The 17,614-nt window shown below is 52.8% G+C and overlaps 1 protein-coding gene across 2 annotated transcripts in view; it reads right to left on the bottom strand.

Moving 5' to 3' along the window:
* The window catches only part of Gramd4 (GRAM domain containing 4), a 79,867-nt gene that overhangs the window by 61,555 nt on the left and 698 nt on the right, over nucleotides 1-17,614 (bottom strand). The window contains exon 1 of one of the 2 annotated variants that reach the window (XM_036208585.1): nucleotides 7,724-7,775. The exons of the other annotated variant lie outside the window; for it this stretch is intronic. The gene's annotated coding sequence lies outside the window, so the exon portion shown is untranslated. Of the gene's footprint in view, nucleotides 1-7,723; nucleotides 7,776-17,614 lie in introns of those variants that run through there. 2 annotated transcript variants of the gene reach the window in all.

The raw sequence follows: 17,614 nt of genomic DNA, 5'->3' as shown, positions 1-17,614 counted from the left end.
GCAGCAAGCTCTCCAGGCACAGTCCAGGCTATAGAGAGAAAGGTCGCTGGTGGCCAGACACAGCTGGGAGGCTCACTAACTTGCTGGCAAGGAGAAACCCCACCCTCCAATGGGAAATCCCTGCCTAGCAAGGCTTATCAGACACCAACCCACACCTTTGTCCAGCCAAAGCCAGGATGGAGCAACCCAGAGATAGGTGGGGCTATCTCACTGCAAGGGACTGATGGTTGGAATGTTCCCATCTTCCCCAGAACAGAGTCAAAGAACAACGTTCATTGGTTAAATCTGGGTTGCCAGGTAATCCTGCACTAGGCAGTTTAAATTAATTCTTTAACAAGGTGACTATCTAGATGGGAAAACCAACAGCCAGATCTGCATCAGTATCCCACAGTATGCAGCTCCCGGTGCACTGAGGCCCACACCCAAGCAGCTCAACACTCCTCAACAGGAGAAAGGCCTGTCCTGCACCCCTACAGGCAAAGATCTCCAAGGGTTTACAGCTTGTATGCTCTGGATTCTCTTAAGGTCTTGGACCACACTGACCTGACCTCACACCATCTCCTGTCCCCAGGATTTTCCATGCACACCTCCCCTGGTTCATTCACTCCTCCCTCAGTCCCAGCCTGAAACCAGCCTGAGAGCTGGCAAGGGTTGGTGCTTCAAGATCTCCTGAGTCTCCTGAGTCCACACAGCTGTGGCCTTGACTTTCAGCTCCTGTTTCCAACTCAAGTAATCCTTCTCTCCAGGAGCTCAGCGCTGCACCAAGACCCTACCACCAGAGGGTCCCCCACCCTATCTATGCTTTTGGGAATGGGTTCCTGCTAGGAACTGACCCTACATATCTCACCCTACACCCAGAACATCCACAAACCAAGACCCAGCAGCTGGCAAATCCAAAGCTATACAGTGTTGCAGAGCTCCAAAGTCAAGTGGAAAGAACACCTCTGGGCTGGAGAGATGATGGTTCAGTGGTTAAGAGCACTGGCTGCTCTTCCAGAGGACCCGGGTTCAATCCCCAGCACCCACGTGGCAGCTCACAACTGTCTGTAACTCCAGTTTCAGGGGACCCGACAACCATGGCAAAACACCAATGCACATAAAATTTAAAAATTAATTAAAGAAAGAGAGAGAGAGCAGCTCATAGATCCAGACCGGGACTAGCCAGGACTACCTGGGCCATGTCTTGAACGGTCTATAATTAGAGCCCAGCGACAAGTTGCAAGCTGACACCTCCCTCCACCATTACCACCACCCCCTCTCCACTCCACTCTCTCTCCACCCACCCCCATTGCCTCTCTCCCTCCAACAGCCTTATCCCCTGGCTCCACTTCACAGCAGCAAGAGGAGCCCAAACATCTTAAGAGTCATCCACAGCTCACCAGAAAAAGGCCACCACACCAAACCCTAGTAAACTAAACTAAACAACTAACTAAACAGATAAACTCACCAACTAACTAAGTAAATAAACGCATCTGACCAGAACGGGCAGCTCTCTGCTTCAAAAGACAAATTCTACAGGCAGAGACAGGGGACGAACAGCAGCTGGAGCAGAACAAACCCTGTGTCTCAGGTAACCTTGTCACGGACAGTAGCTTCAGATTGGAAAAAAAAAAAAAAGTGCATTTGGTTTGTCCCAATGAAAACTACTCCCGAAGATTGGCCAAAACGAAAGGGGGGAGGCAGGGGAGGAGAGCTCTCCACCAACAACACCCAAACTCACCACATTGTCTCATGTCCATAGGCCTCGGGGTTAACACTGTTCTCTGCCTGGGAAAACCCAAGCTCTGAAGCATGAAAATCCAACTGTAACACAGTCTTGCCTCCTGGCATGCCTCCCTCCAGAATCACCCCACAGCTCCAAGGCCACACCTGGCGCCCGGCTGAGGCCTCCTCTCTTTTTTCCGGCAGGGACAGCTCCTGCTCCCGCAGCACGGCCCCTTCACAGCCCTCCGGGCCAAGAGCCCAGAGCCCAAAAGGTCTGGCCCTAAGTCCCAGGGGAGGGCAGGTCTCAAGAAAGCAGACGTGAAGACCTAGCTGGGCCGGATGAACAGGTTCATAAGAAACGTGGAGAAGGGAGGCTCCTGGTCTTCCACCAGACGGGACAGCGGCTGAGTCAAAACGTGAGGAAGGCAACCTTACAAGGGGGGGTGGTGGGGCACCATGAGGAAAAGGTCCCAGGATGCCAAGACAATGCTGTGGAGCCTCACCTCCCAATTCCAAAGGCCAAATAAATAAATCGCTCAATCAGTCCTGCCCACCAGTTAACTGAAATGGAAGACCAACAAGCTGGGCTGGTCACACACACCCTAAAGCCAGAGAGGTGCTCGCCTCCACTCCCAGAGGGGGTGGGTACAACACTATGTCATGCTTCACATGGTCCTCCGTCAAGGGTCCTACTTCAGGCTGGACCAGGCGACACCTGTCACCATGCCACATGCACACCTGCAGAAACTGATGTCTGACTCAGAACTGCCACCTAACCGGCTAGCTCCACTCCCTGGGTTTCCAAAGCAAAGTCCTTACAGGAGGCATGGAGCCGGGTCTGCTACTATGTCCTCATCATCAGCCCAGGCACCGGCAGGAGGGAGAAACTTCAGTCTAGTGGCCTCTGACTTGCCCTTGAGGTACCAATCAGGGGCCGTGACCATAAGCGCAGCAAGCCACCTCGATGTGCAGGCTACCAGAACTATCATCAGGACGGTGACATGAGGAGCCCTCTGCACACCCCACCGCCAGCTCCTGCCCACTCCCAATGTCCACCTCTTCATCCCCTGGATGAGCAGTGAGGTGGGCAAGGTATCCAAAGGGTCAAGAATTTAGGGTCAGGAACCTGAAGAACCCAGAATGCACTAGCCATGGATCCCTAATGAACCATGTGTCTCTCTGCCCTTTACCTTGGAGACAGGGTAGCCACCTGCCATGTGGTACAGGTTTTGTGATTCTTTAAATGTTCCTCTCTTGGCCTCCTGACAGGGCATAGCTATTCCCCTCATGGCTAGGAGGGGGTTCTGGGGAAGGGCCAGGGGTATGGAGAAGGAAGAGGGGTCCCCCATGTCTGTGCAGAAGCTGATGCCCCACAAGCACTGAAGTGTCTCAATCAGAAGCCCCCTTTTCCACTCAGAATCCATAATTCTCTGCCCTGAAGACACCAGTGTCCCTAAGGGCCACTGGGCCAGAATATCAGGTGTCAGCTCATTTTTCCAGGTCCATAGCCTGCCATGGTTGAGAAGAAAGGGTTGCTGAATAAACTTTTCTAGGAAAGACATAACCAAATGTCTGCTCCCTACAGATATAGCACCAACGACAGACCCAAGTACTACTCCACCAATGTCCAGCCTGAGGAACCAATGAGTTCATTGGACTCATAGGGCATCGGTGACCCCCAAACAGCCACACATTGGAAAGTCTTTGCTCAGCATGGACAGTAACTTCCCCATAGCTGCTTAGGTGGAATCCACCTAGAATTAACCCCTGTCCCCAATATACTATAACCCCTTCCCAGACTACAAGGCTACCTGTAACTGGGGCAAAATCCTACAAAGAGCTGGCTGGAGAGCACAGGAGTGGCTGGAATCTCAGAGTAGGGTCCAATGGCTCTCCTTACTCCCTTCTATAAGGGAATGCCAACAGTCAATAGGTCCTATCTCAAGGGTCTCTTGCAAGTGGTCCCAGCCTCTGTCTGAAGATGATGGCTGTTACACTGTGAGGTAGTATTCTACGAGACAGGCCATGCAGGTAGGTGTGTGTGTGTGTGTGTGTGTGGTGGGGGCGGTGTTCCCATCTCATGTGGCATTAAAGAGAGTCAAAGAGCAGAAAGCCAGAGTGGGAAGAGATATTTGCTTTGGAAAGCAATTAGGTTTAAAAAAACAAAACAAAACAAACAAACAAACAAACAAAAACCAACAACAAACCCTGCTCTGCTGGCTGATACCACACACCCAAATCACTTCTGGGCTGCTCCAGGTGCTGTGAGCAGAGTGAAGTTCTCCCATGAGTCGGTGTCGCTCAGACACGGGGAAGGGGACATTTTCTGGGGCTGTTGCTGAGGGTACAGAAGCCTGCATCTCTCACTCCTCTGCTCCACGGCTGTGTGGCCCGTAGCAGATGGGCACAGGAAAAGTGGAGCTAGACCTAGATCCGCACCAAAGGGTCCTAGTTGCTTGGTGTGTACACACATCAGCAGAGGGCCACAGGACGGCAAAAATTAGGGAGCCTGGGAGCCCGCCTACTCCTCCCAACCTGGTTCCTTATGCCTTTGCATTTTGGGGGGGGGGGTCTCAACTTTCCCCTAAGGGAAAAAGTTCCCAGGAGATGCTGCCTCGTGAGGGACCAGAAGAGCCACAGGCCTCCAGTCCCATCAGGGCTGACTGCCCTGTGTCTAACTTTGCTGTGTCTCCTGAAACACCTTGCCTTGCCTAGAGCTGCCCGCAAGGTCTCTCCTGACCCAGAGAACATCTCTTCCCTCTGACCCTTCAACTTCCCACTTAACGCCTCAGGCCATCCACCCCAAGCATGCCTACACATGCCTGGTTCCTCCATCTGCAGGCTTCTACACCTGTCCTGGCCCAAAACGCTCTTCTCTTTCCCTCACCCAACCAGCCCTGTCTGAGGAGACCATGTTTGCCTCTCTCCAGCAGGAAGGAGCAGGGAGTGGGGCCAGCCAGGTGGGAGGAAAGCTGACCGGGAGGTGCCAGGCTCTCCAGACAAGCTGTGGTATGTAACTGTGCACATAGAGGCCAGAGTTTGACTCTGGGTGTCTTCTTTGATTGCTCAATTGAACCCAGAGCTCGCTGATTTGGCTAGTCCGCCCCACCCAGCTTGCTCCAGGTCCTGTCTCTGCCTCCTGCACACTGGAATTCCAGTTGGGCTCCGTTCCCTCTCACATGTATGTGGTGCTGAAGGTCCGTGCTCCATCCTCACACTTGCATGGCAAGTACCCCCGGGGGGTCATCTTCCCAGGCCCAAATCTCTTTCTTTCTTTTTGCAGGTGGGGGTGCGTTTTCAAGACAGGGTTTCGGGGTTGGGGATTTAGCTCAGTGGTAGAGCACTTGCCTAGCAAGCACAAGGCCCTGGGTTCAATCCTCAGCTGGCGGGGGGGGGGGGGGGGGGGGGGGGGCGCGGAGGCGGAACGGGGACAGGATTTCTTTACGTAACAGTCCTGGCTGTCCTAGAACTCTCTCTGTTGACCAGGCTGGCCTCAAACTCACAGAGATCCCACTGCCTCTGCCTCCTGAGTGCTGAGATTAAAGGCGTGTGCCACCACACCCAGCTCCAAATCTCTTTCTTAAAGACCTGCCCTACCACTCTAGGCAACTCTAGGTGGATTCACCTACACCTGCCCTGTGGGCACTCCTCAGAGGGCAGGAGGGAGTCACCACTTGCCCTCACATGGGTAGGCCCCACAAGTAGGAGGCAACTGGAAAACAGCGGAAAGTGCCACACATCCCCTGTCCTCACTATTGCTTCACTTTCAACGCCCTGTGGAGACTGGAGACGGCCTGCTGTGAGAGCAGTCCAAGAAGGCAGATGTTCTCACTCAAAGTCTAGGGACAAAGAACACACTGGTGAGGAGCCAGTGAGAAACCATGGGTCCCTGAAATCGGAATTTATAACACCCCAGTTAAGAGTTCCTTTGTGTTCCGGGAAAAGAGAAAACACCAACAAGTTGGACAGAGGTAACAAGCTCCCGTGTTACTTAAACAGCTCCATTATTCTCTGGCATTAGGGAGCACGGTAGATAAAAATCAATCCCTTTCATGGTTCCTCTCCTCTTCCGAAAACACATGCAGAGATAGCTCTAATTTAGGTTATGTTGGTGAACCAAAATAATGGCCGAGCGGGCGTTTCTATCTTCTAATTACACGGAATTCAGGACAAAATATTCGTGTGAGTGATTCCGAGATACTTGATAAATAGGTCATAACGAGTTCATTCGGCTGCTAAAATCCTTCACACTCAACACAGCAGAACTAACTCCCATCTCAGGAAGAGGTGGATGGGGCAGGAAGCCAGCAGCCCGCCTCCTGCAGGCTGGTGCATCCTGGAAGTGAAAACCAATTACAGCATCCAGGTAAACCACTGGACCCTAAGTCCCTGTGGTGGGATGCGTGCCCTGACAAGTGTAGGGGGTTGAGGCTCCTCCCACCCCAGGCCTATGCAGTCAGCCAATCCCGAGATGAATGAGCAAGGCCCCCCCCGGTGTAGCCGCTGAGCATTCTGAGTCAGAGCTGCAACACCCTGGACTATTTTCAATCCTACCATTAAATACTCAATTACAAAAGGGGAAAAAAAAATACACCCTCGCCTACCTTAAAAGGAACAATACTTATTTGTCAATTAAGTAAGCAGTTGGGGATGGGGTTTGACAGGGGAAGTTGGCCTCCATCCCCTGGCAACAGGATTCTACAGAGACTGAACCATACCTGTTGCACAGCCAAGACAAGCCCTGGTGGCCTGCTGAGCCAGGCCCTGGGGACAGGATTTGTACTCAGGCAACTGGCACCAATGGGCTCTCCTCAGACATTACAGTGTCCTCAATGTCTGTCCCAGGCCCTCAGCCAACTGCTGGGAACAGAGGGGAGGAGGCACCTGCCTTTGTGGCACCTACTGCAATGGGAAGAAGGGGTGGCAAACTGGCCAGGCCTCAGGTTGGGACTAGCCCTGATAGCCCATCAGTGTCACCTGACGCCTCTGACTGTGCCTGGCTCCATGGTGAGGGCTGGGACATAACTCACAGAGGTCTGAACGTGCTGGGAAGTTCTGGTGACTCCAGGTTCACATCAGTAAAGTCCTTTTACCCCAGGTCATGTCAGTGGTGGCATCTGGAACTGGTGGCTGAGCATCTCCCTCCCCTTCTCCAAAGTAAGGTCTATGACAGCCTCGGGTCTACACCAGCCTCTGGCTCGGCCACTCAGGTCAGCAGTGGGGACACACACTGGCTTCGGAGATCCCGACCTCACAGCTTTCTGGTTATGTGGCCTTGGGGAAGGAACCTGACCTCTCTAAACCAGTCCTGCAGCGTCACCTACCATCAAACACATGGTGACAAGCAGTGGGAGGGTCCTAGGAAGGAATGGGGAATAATTATGTGACGGTCTACCTACCATGCAGATACTGTCTGCTAAGAGGTTCCCCATGGCAGGGGAGGGCAAAGAGGTTCAGGCGGATACAAGGGGACCTTCAGGGGTGCCCGTGGTGAGGGGGTGATTCACCCAAAAGCCTGAGGGGACAGGTCATTGAAAGACTTGAGGGTTATTCCTCAAGGCCAGTGCCCAAGAACAAGAGTGAGGCCAGGACTGACCTTTGGAAATAAACAAACCGGGTGGGTCACTGGATGACAAGAGTGTGGGCCTTGCCATGAGGCAAGGTGGGACCTCTCTGATACCCACTTCCTCACCTGCAATGTGGAGACCACACGGCACCTTTGGGGGTCATTGTGGAGAGGATGGCAGCCTCCTCCATGCACCCTCTGGCCCCCGTGCAGGTGTTACTATTACAGAACCGCCCACTCACTCTCTGCCTTGGGTAGCCTCCGGCATCCCTCCCCTGACCCCATCAACCCAGCCCCCCCACTGCCATCTGCCCTTGGGCTACCTGGGGCAGAGATTCTGCTATCCAGAGCTCCCTAACATCCCGGGCTCCCCAGCAACCAGGACTCTTCTTTTATGGAGGTTTCGTGGCTTTGGTAGCTGAGAAGAAGGTCCCTCACTGTAGAAGGGCTCACCTCCACAGCACTGTAGCAGGCACCTTGCTCCACCCAGCAGCTTCCCTGGATGGCTATGGACCACCAGACGGTAGACCCAGGCTTTACACGGTCTCAAAGCTGACACTGCTTGGTTGGGCACTTTCCGCATGACATCTCAGTGCCTACAAGCACTCTGGGATCACGGACCTCACTCTGGACAAAAAATGAGAGACACTCAGAGAGGCTCGGCCACTTGCTCCAGGCCCCACCGCTATGGCATGACTTAGGGCACAGGGCTTTGGCAGCGGTCAGCCCAGGCCAATGGTTGCCACCCAGACTCATCCAACCCAATACTTTCCCCACACCTTGTGGGACCACCAAGGCCTAGCCCAAGTGACAGGGATGTAGGGCCAGGGGAAGTGTCACTATAATACCGCAGGGTGGGAAGAGGGAGAGGCCCAGGGCTGGGGGACCCGGAGCCGGCTAAGCAGTAGGCCAGAGGAATGATTGGCAACTTACAGCTTTGAGGACCCCAACCCCCAGGCCCATTTGTAGACGGCCAGTCCAGAAGTGCAGAGCTGGCTATATGGCTGCAGGAGGTCAGCTGGGGCTTTTAAAAGCCCACAAGGTAGTTGACTAGAGCCCAGTTCCCCTTTTCCTGCCTATAAGCATTCCACCCTGCTGCACTCCACATACATCAATCTAAACAGAGCCCCCACCCATGGCTATGCTGGGAGCCAGCCAGCCTCCCCCTCATCCACACAGCTCTGCTGGTCTCAAGGGCCTGGAACGCTTGCCTTCCTCTCTGGGGGCTGGCCTTTGCGCCCCCCCCCCCACAACCCTGATATTTAACAGCTACCTAAGGCACCTGTCACCTGTTGGCACTCACTGTCCCGTGCAGATTTAGAACCAGCAGACCTGGACCACAGGGCCTGCCCCTCCCAGGGAATCCCATCTAGTCCCCAGGGCCATCCACTCTGCAACACACAGTTCTGGGTGTCCAGCTCAGAGAGCAATGCTCAGATGGCCCGGACCAAGCCCGACACAGTCTGACCTCCCGAACCCAGAGGACTAGAGACCACCCACTTCAGCCCCTTCTCTGCCCTGGCGCCTCACCTGACCAGGCCCTTGTCTCTTACTATTGACTCCACTCCAATGAGGGAAGTGGGGTTCCCAGCGGGGTGTGTGTGTGTGTGTGTGTGTGTGTGTGTGGGAGGCCATCCAGGCCATCCTCCTGGGGCTCCACCCTGGTGCTGCGGTGGCTGACTCATGCTTCATTTCCTCTCTACAAAGACAACTATGTGTGTGGTAAAGTCGCACGTGGGCTGCTCCCACCGTTGGGCAGTGGCCCTGAAGACCAACAGCAGACACTGACATACGTCATCCCCCTGAAGTCTACCTCCAGCACCTGTGAGTCCCCCCCCTTCCACTCTTCTCTGCCCCCACTCTCCTGCCACACCCTCCCCCCACTTCTCAACTGTATTTAAACCTTCTGACGGAAATGCTTTCTGAAGTGATTCACACACCCCTGCACTCTTCAGCAAGCTGTTGAACAAAATGTCACCTTCTTTCTTAATCCAGGATCTATGAAGCCTGCCTGTTCCACGTTCTTTAAGGCCACACCACCTCTGACCTGCATCCCATCCCCATCCCCACTTCCAGCTCCCCCCACCCCATCCCTGGCCACCTCTCAGCACTGCCTTGAGAAATGACACATGACCCCTCCCTTCTTCCATCAGACCCCTGACCATTAACTACGGAAGGGGCACGCTACAGAAACCAGCCACTGAAGCTAGAATGGGACCCCAAAAAGGCACAGTTTGAGGCTCTCTAGGGCACGGACAGCGTAGCTTTCTCCTATGCTGAGAGGTGTCACACTGGACAGCTGGGCTTCCAGCCAGCCTCCCAACCATGCCCACACACACTCCAACCTCAGGTTCCACTTCTCAGACCTGTGAAATGACTCATACACCTCCCTCTATGCCTAGCAGTGGCTAGGGACAAAAAATAAAATTAAATTAAAATTAAAATTAAAATCATCTCCTCTGGCTCTGGGTCTCTTCCCCAAGTCCCTGGTTCATCAAAGCCCAGAAGGGTCTTGTACGTAACTGAAAACTTCTCTGGGGCATGGATTAATCCATCCTGTTAGAAGTCTATGGGAAACAAAAGATGGGCAAAGAGTGAGCCAAGAAACGCCTCTTAGCTTGTGGCTTTGCAGCCACTCCTGGGGCAGCTAGCTGGAGCAGGCCTCTTCTGAAAACAGAATGGGTTCTGTGACACTGACGCTGTGTGGACATATTTATTTATTTTTAGTCTGCGCTGAGTATTGAACCGCAGAGCCTCATATATGGTAGGCGACTGCCATACCACTGAGCTACATTTGCGGCTCGCTGAATTTTGTTTTGAGATAGAGTCTCCCAGTGTAGCCCAGGCTGGCTTTGAACTCAGTCCTCCTGCCTGAGCCTTCTGGGGACACATGCCCAGTCATCTAGTTATCTGTCTTTTTTTTTTTTCCTTTAAGAACTTGACGTTTCTTTTTCTTTCTTTCTTTCTTTTTTTTTTTTTTAAGATTTATTTACTTTTACTTTATGTGTATGAGTGCTTTGCCTGCATGCATGCGTGGTGCCTACAGAGGTCAAAAGAGGGCATCAGATCAACTGGAACTAGAGTTAGAGACAGTTGTGAGCTGCCATGTGGGTGCTGGGAATTGAACCCTGATCCTCTGCCAGAAGAGTGAGTGCTCTTTACCCCTGAGTCTCTTCTCTCCACCCTGAGCTTCAGAGTTTTAACTGCCAAACTGTTCACTCAATGGACCACCCGGAGTAGTATGCCTTCCTGACATCATGGGTCCCATCCCAAGTGTCCTCTGAGCTACATGCCTCAGCAACCTGCCTGGGCTGAGGAACAGGACAACCAGGTACCTTCCATGAAGGACCACAGACCTTCACTGGCACAGCCATGCTTACCAGGGCTGCTTTCTCAGGCAACAGGCCGCCATTCTTCCTTCCACCACAGGCCCCCAAAGGACAGTGGTGACATTTAGTACTATCTAGTGTCCAGCATGGAGCAGGTCCTTGATAAACATGTCCAGAGAAAAGGCTGGGTGTGCAGATGAGGCTAGGATCTTTTGAGCCAGGGCGGCGGCGGCGGCGGCGGCGGCGGCTTCTTCTTCTTCTTCTTCTTCTTCTTCTTCTTCTTCTTCTTCTTCTTAAAGATTTATTTATTTATTATGTATACAGAAGAGGGTGCCAGATCTCATTACAGATGGTTGTGAGCCACCATGTGGGTGCTGGGAATTGAACTCAGGACCTTTGGAAGAGCAGTCGGCGCTCTTAACCTCTGAGCCATCTCTCCAGCCCCCGAGCCAGGGTTTCTTAAAGTGCAACCAGAAGCTCTCCCCATAGATCAGTATTCAACAGTGGGAGAGAAAAACAAAAACAAAACAAAACAAAACAAAACAAAACAAAAAAACCCTATAGAGAAAACAGAAGTCAACATGTATAGACACCAGTGTGCATTCCCTTCCCTGTGAGTGTAGACAATACAGATCACACACACACACACACACACACACACACACACACACACACCTTCTATTACCTCCATGTTCATCAGGGATAGGGTGGCATCTACCCCTGGACACACAGGGCTCAGCCTACATCACACAGAAAATAGAATCCCAACCAACCACTGAACACTGTCACTGTGCCCAGCCCAGAGTCTTCTGAGTATCCTGTCCCACTTCAGTCAAGGGGACAGCAATATGAAATAGAGGTGCTATCCAGGCATCTCCTGAGCCTGCTCAGGTGGCAGCTTTCTTCTGAAATATCAGCAGCATCCCTCAGCCCTGCTCTCAGGCCCCTCATCAGGTTTGAGACCTGTCTACCCATACCTACCCACCCATTCAGCTTGCACCCAGCTCACTTCCAACCTACACAATTTCTGTTTAAATAAGCTCTGCCCGTGCATCCCCCCTACCCTGCCACAGGCACCAGCTGCTGATGACCTGAACTGGGACAGGGCAGCGACTACCATCGAGCCCACTATAAAGAAACGGAACTAAGCAAAGCCCAAGTCAGCGAAGACGGAGTGCCTGCTCTGTTCCCTTTTCCTGCCATGGGAGGTGAGGGTGGTACTTCCCCAAATGGTAAGCAGGTACACCTTCTGTGCTCAGAAAACCATCCAAAGACTCCTCCCTGCTGAAGTGGCAAGTTCAGAGGCAGAGAGGAGACAGACCCAGCAGGGATTCAAGTCAAAGATCCCTGAACCACAAAGGAGCCAACCGACAGCCTTTCTCCTCCCTGCCTGAGGAGGTCAGACTATGGGGATTCCTTCGAAAGTGGGGCCCCACTCTGACAATTCAAAGGAATGTCCCAGTCTGTGCCCATCCCACAGCCAGGCTGTTGAGCACAGCAGGGAAATCCCTCCATACACAGTTACCCACCCCACCCCCCTTGTTCTCTCTCCCATCACAGAACCAGTCACAGAAGCATCTCTGGGGAGGTAATTGCCCCTCCCTAGGCTCTGCAGGTCCAAAGTGCAAACCCACTGCGTGGCTAGGAAGGCTCTGGGCTGGCAAACTCTCCTTGAGCACTGCAAGGTAACAGCTCTGGTCTCCCCCCGCCCGTGAATCCTAACACTGAAGGAGTAAGCACATGAGTAGCTAAGGGAGAGAGAGCCTAACTCCATGCTGCTACGATGGAATGGTATTGACCCACAAGGAAAAGAGACCAGAACCATCCATGGGGTGACCAGACTGAAGCTGGTCATCTGTGAACACAGGTCCCCTGTTATAGATGCAGATGGCCATGCATGGATGTGTGTTCATGGACAGATGCAGGTGCATGGGGGTGAGAGTTCACACATGCACTTCCTGTTCTTCCATTTGAAGGTGCCTAGAAGGAACCAAACTCCAGTAGCAACCAACGCCCCCTAGATCATCTGGGTTTCTGATACTGGTCTCCAGGGCCCCCTATAGAATGGGGCAGACTCCAGGGCTGAACCTGGAGCAGCCTGTGGGCCAAATGGCAATGAAGTGCTCAGGCTCTCCCAGGGATACGGTGTCCATGGGACCCAGCCAAAGAACAGCAAGGAACTATGAAGTGGAATCTCATGGTGAAGTGTAAAATATGAATCAACACGGATAGAAATCAATGATTAGTAAGTGGCTAAGTGAAGAAGAAGAAGAAGAAGAAGAAGAAGAAGAAGAAGAAGAAGAAGAAGAAGAAGAAGAAGAAGAGGAGGAAACAATTCCCAAATCCACACAGGATTCCAAATACTTCAAGTACTTGGCCCTTCAGGGGCTAGCACAGAGTCCCTTTCGCTCCTCAGTTGTGGAATGCACTGTGAATTCCTTCTAAAGAGTGTGGCAGGGAGGGCCTTGACAGAGAGACCCCTTGACAACTATACCTAGGCCAGGAGTGCCCCAACAGCAATGAGTCACACTGAAAGACAGAACCCTGGCATTGAGAATGCTATGGCCCTCCCCAACCCCATCAATCACCCCAGACTCATCATGACAAAAACATCTACATTTCAAGAGAGGATTCCTCAGCAATACACAGACTCCAACACGGGGCCCTGCAGCCCACCAAACTCCTCCAGGAGTCACCCAAAGTCTGAAGCAGGGTCACAGTCAAGAGAAGCCTAAGGAGGACGGGACAACTAGACATACGTGGAACCTGGACGGGGTCCTGGGACAAAAAGCAAGGACATGGGGCGAAAATGAAGACAAACTGTCAAGCAAAGGACTTCGTCAACAACCATGTATGGGGCTGATGGCAAGATGGCCACTGACCCTGGTGACCTGAGCTCCATCCCTAGGGACAGAGGCCTACATGGTAGAAGGAGAGAACTGACTCCCAAAAGTTCTCCTCTGGCCTTCACATGGATGCTGTAGCACTGGGTACCCACAAATCCAAACATAACTAAATGTAAGACACCAGTCCACAAGCGGTAACAAGTGAACCAGACCAGCGGGGGTGGGGGTGGGGCGGTGGCAACAGGTACAATTGCTGCCACACATCCACAATGAACACGGAAAGCTGACCCAAGAGCCACCCCGAGTGTGATCGCAGGGACACGAAGAATCCAGTGACAGCAAATCCACAGATAACCTAGCAGGGTGGTGGCCTCAGCTGGGGAAAGAGGCCATGGGGTGCCAGCTAGCTGGTCCTTGCCTCATTCTGGAAACATCCTTTAGCTTGTGGTGATGGTTGACAAGATTATGAATGGGTTAGAAAGCACTAAATTGTATCTGCAAAGGGTGGGTAGTGTGGCGTGTGAATTACACTTCAAGAAAGACACCTGAAAAGAACAGACTCTCTCCTGAGCTTGTTCGTTCCCTGAGGCAGCTGTCAGAGCACCTGGGCCTCTCCTGGCCACACAGCCAGGCTCAACTATGAAGGGTCCCTTTGATATGAACCGCCAAATGACCCAGAGAAGACAGAGCACAATGCCCACTCGGTGCCATGACAGCTCACTAGAGGCTGCTGCACACAAGGGACATGGTGCTAAGTGGGAGTGGAGAGACTCTGGCTTTGAAAAGCCCACCTTCTTCTACACAGGAGGCAAACAAGAGGTACCGTTATTGTGAGATGGAGCCCACCACGGCACGACCTTCAGGAGTCACAAGAACAAACCATGAGAACTTCTCAGGAGAATGTCACCAGGCCCTGTGAGAGCTACGGCCGGCCCCTGAAATACCACATGACCCCTCTAAACTCAGCTTTGCAAGAGGATTCCCATGGGGCCCTGGGGCTGCTGTGCCACAAGCCACCACACAACTCAAATCCTAGCTCTGCGACTGACCTCACCAGCACTTGGAGCAAGCTGCGCCCCGCCCTCCCCGTGCCTCAGTTTCCTTACCTGGTGATAGGAGCGAAAGGGCACGGGTAAGACGATCCTTGAGAAGCATGCAGTGTAGCGGTGGCCCGTAGACTGACTGATTTCTCCTACTACTATTTTTTTTTTTCTCAGACAGGCCAATACTTCCTGTCTTCCTGCGTAACCACAGGGGACTTTAATCACAGGCTCAAGTATAATCACAACCCTGTTATAACTCAAACACCAAACAGTCTAACAATGGTTTTTAGATGTCAAATATTATTAGCGGTGACTTACAGCCTAAAGTCCCCTCCTGGGCCTTCTGTACTGGCCACACGCAGACACCCCAGGAGAAAAGAACGTTTTCTACAATTAGGGAAACCCTGGTCTGTCACATCTATTCTTTTGCTTCGTAAGACATTTCTCCACCAGCCAGAGGCTCTGGCCAGGTACAGTTGCCCTGGACCCACCCACCTGGGCTAGGCATGGCACAGAACTCCCAGCCTCCTCCCTGCAGCCAGCCCACACCTGGCTGAGGAAGACTTGGACTTTCACCCCCTTCCTAAGCACTGTTTTCTAGTTCTGCCCAAAATGAAGAGAATGCAGGAAGCCACCAGTGCCAAAGCAAGGGGACAGCGACCCCAGAGCCACTATGTCACCAAAAGGCCCCCAACCAGCTCACAGGGAGCACTCTATTGTGAGACAGAAATGCTGATTCAGGAATCAGGTCTGAGTCTCCTCTTTCTAGGTGGTAAAGGTGAAGCCCAGCTCACATACCAAACCTTCCAGAGCCTACATTTATGGTCAAACAGCCCTGGGGTGTCAGCCTCCCTAGAAATGGCCACCTGAGGCCAGGGAAAGAGGATCTACCTCACAGCAAGCCCATCTGCATTCACCTGTCACTCCCTTCACATAGCTCCCATCTTATCTCCCTGGATTCATGATTACTGACTCTCCACAGCAGACACTCGACACACTGCAAAGCTGTCAGCGGCTGTCCCAGAAGCTACCTACACCAGGGAGCCACAGACACGCCTCCCACTGCTAACAGGGCCGGCTGCACCCTCGAAGTCTGCTTTGCAGGGAAGAATGTAGGAACTCTGAAAAGGTGGACCGACCACACGCCAGTCACAAGCTTCTCCCACTAACAGGTGCGTGCCACCGAGACACTAAGTGTCCCCATCCTGATATAAAAAGAAAGCCAAACACCAAAGTGGAGAGGCCAGGGCCGCTCAGAAGGAGAACCTGCCCAGCTCCCCAAGAGAGGAGGACCCCCAAACACGAGCCTCTAGCTGGAGATACATCAACCCAGAATAAGCATCCCCAATCCTATAAAAGGCTGGTGGATCAGGCTTCTCGAGAGAAACCCTACCAAACCACAGGGAACTGGATGGGGCTTCCATGTATTGTCCCCAGAGAAGGAAGGGACACCAGGTAGGTAGCACAGTAGCCAACAAGGATGCCAATCGGAACACTGAGCCTTTGGTTCTCCAGACGTGGATTCTGATTCTGTCCAGATGTGGCACAGCTGGAGCTGGTGTTTCTAAACATCTGTAACTTCCCTGCTATCCTCTCCTTACAGAGAGCTTATTCTGAGGCCATACCAATACTGTCAAGAGCATGTCAGGGCCTCCAATGACACTTTCCATTGTGCAAGAACTCTATTGGGAGGCAGAAATGTTGATTCAGGAAACAGGTCTGAGTCTCCTCTTTCTAGGTGGTGAAGGTGAAGCCCAGTGAGAATGAGGGCAGCAGAGGCCACCCCTGTTGGCAATGCCAACCGCTGTGACTGCTGGCGCCACTCTGGGTGAGCTGGGATAACAGATAACAGAGAGTACAGGGAAGGTCTGGAGAGAGACACCACTGGTCCTTCAAAGGCACCCCTGCAAAGCCCCTCGGCCTGCCTTGGATACACAGGTGCCCAGACTATGTAAAAACAGACCTCAACTCTGAGACTGCCCCAGGCAGTTTATGGGAAATAAGTCCAAGCATTGACTCAGACATCACTCGGACTAGTGGGGCCAGCCACACTCCCTCCCATCAGTCAGAATGGCTGAGGAAAAACAAGAGGAGCCGGGAAATGGTGGTCCACAAAGCATGTGATCCCGGTCATCCAACTGCCCAGTCATCAGTAGTCAGTATTGCAGCAAAGGCAGGGGGTTCCAACGTCCAGAGAGGCTTGGGAAGGAAGGAGCAGGCATATTGACTGAGATCCCCAAGTTGGGGTGGCCCAGAGAGCATCTATGGGTTGTGGTTTCATCCTAGCATGGGGCAGGGATAATAAATAAAACACCCCCACAGGGCCAGACTGTGTGTCCCCAAACGGGCCTGGGAACAGGTTGGGCCATGACAGAATGAGAAAAGGTCCACTAAGGCCACCTGAGAGGCAAAGGGCAGGACAGCTTGGCCTGACTCTTGACCTAGGGTGTGTCATGGAACAGCATGGAACCCATATCATATCATCTTTAATCCTTTTATTTTAGCCTTTGTCACTCACTGATGAGGAAACTGAGGCAGGGGATGCTCACTGCCTTGCCCAATGTCACAGAGCAGGTACATGAGAAAAACTACCTTCCAACTGTCCCTTAGTTCAAACCCTACAGAGCCCAGACCATGACCCTCCTCCTGGATCTGGCCCTAAAGCAAGCCCCTCTGCCTTGCTGGGCTTCAGTGACACTGGGGAGGGCTGAGACTCAGGACCTCAGAACTTGAATTTTGTCCCTAATCTACACAAGGCAAGGAAGGAAGAGAATCCACCCTGAAAAAAAGGTCTCCCCCAAAACTGAATCTCTCCGACCTATGGAAATGGGGAAGCTGAGGTGTACCAGCTTGTCTCTGGCCCTGGAAGCCTGCTCCTCACCCTACCACTGGGCCACAGGTAGGGACAGGGGAACGAACATCCAGACTGGCCCCTCTCCACCCTTCAGAGGTGCTAGTCTCGCTGTGGGGAGGTGAGGGCGTAGGCTGGGGACTGCCACACAGCACCCCACCTTAGCGGTTGTAATAAACACACCACAGGCCTAAGCTCCAGCCAGGTGCCAACTGTCCCCAGAATCCCACAGGCTAATGTCCAAATGAAAGGGGAAAAGCCACACAGAGAGCAGA

Source organism: Onychomys torridus, chromosome 16, assembly GCF_903995425.1.
Source record: "Onychomys torridus chromosome 16, mOncTor1.1, whole genome shotgun sequence".
In the NCBI taxonomy this organism is placed as follows: domain Eukaryota; kingdom Metazoa; phylum Chordata; class Mammalia; order Rodentia; family Cricetidae; genus Onychomys; species Onychomys torridus.
The sequence above is the reverse complement of the archived record's forward strand: the minus strand, read 5'-3'. Positions and strand labels throughout refer to the sequence as shown.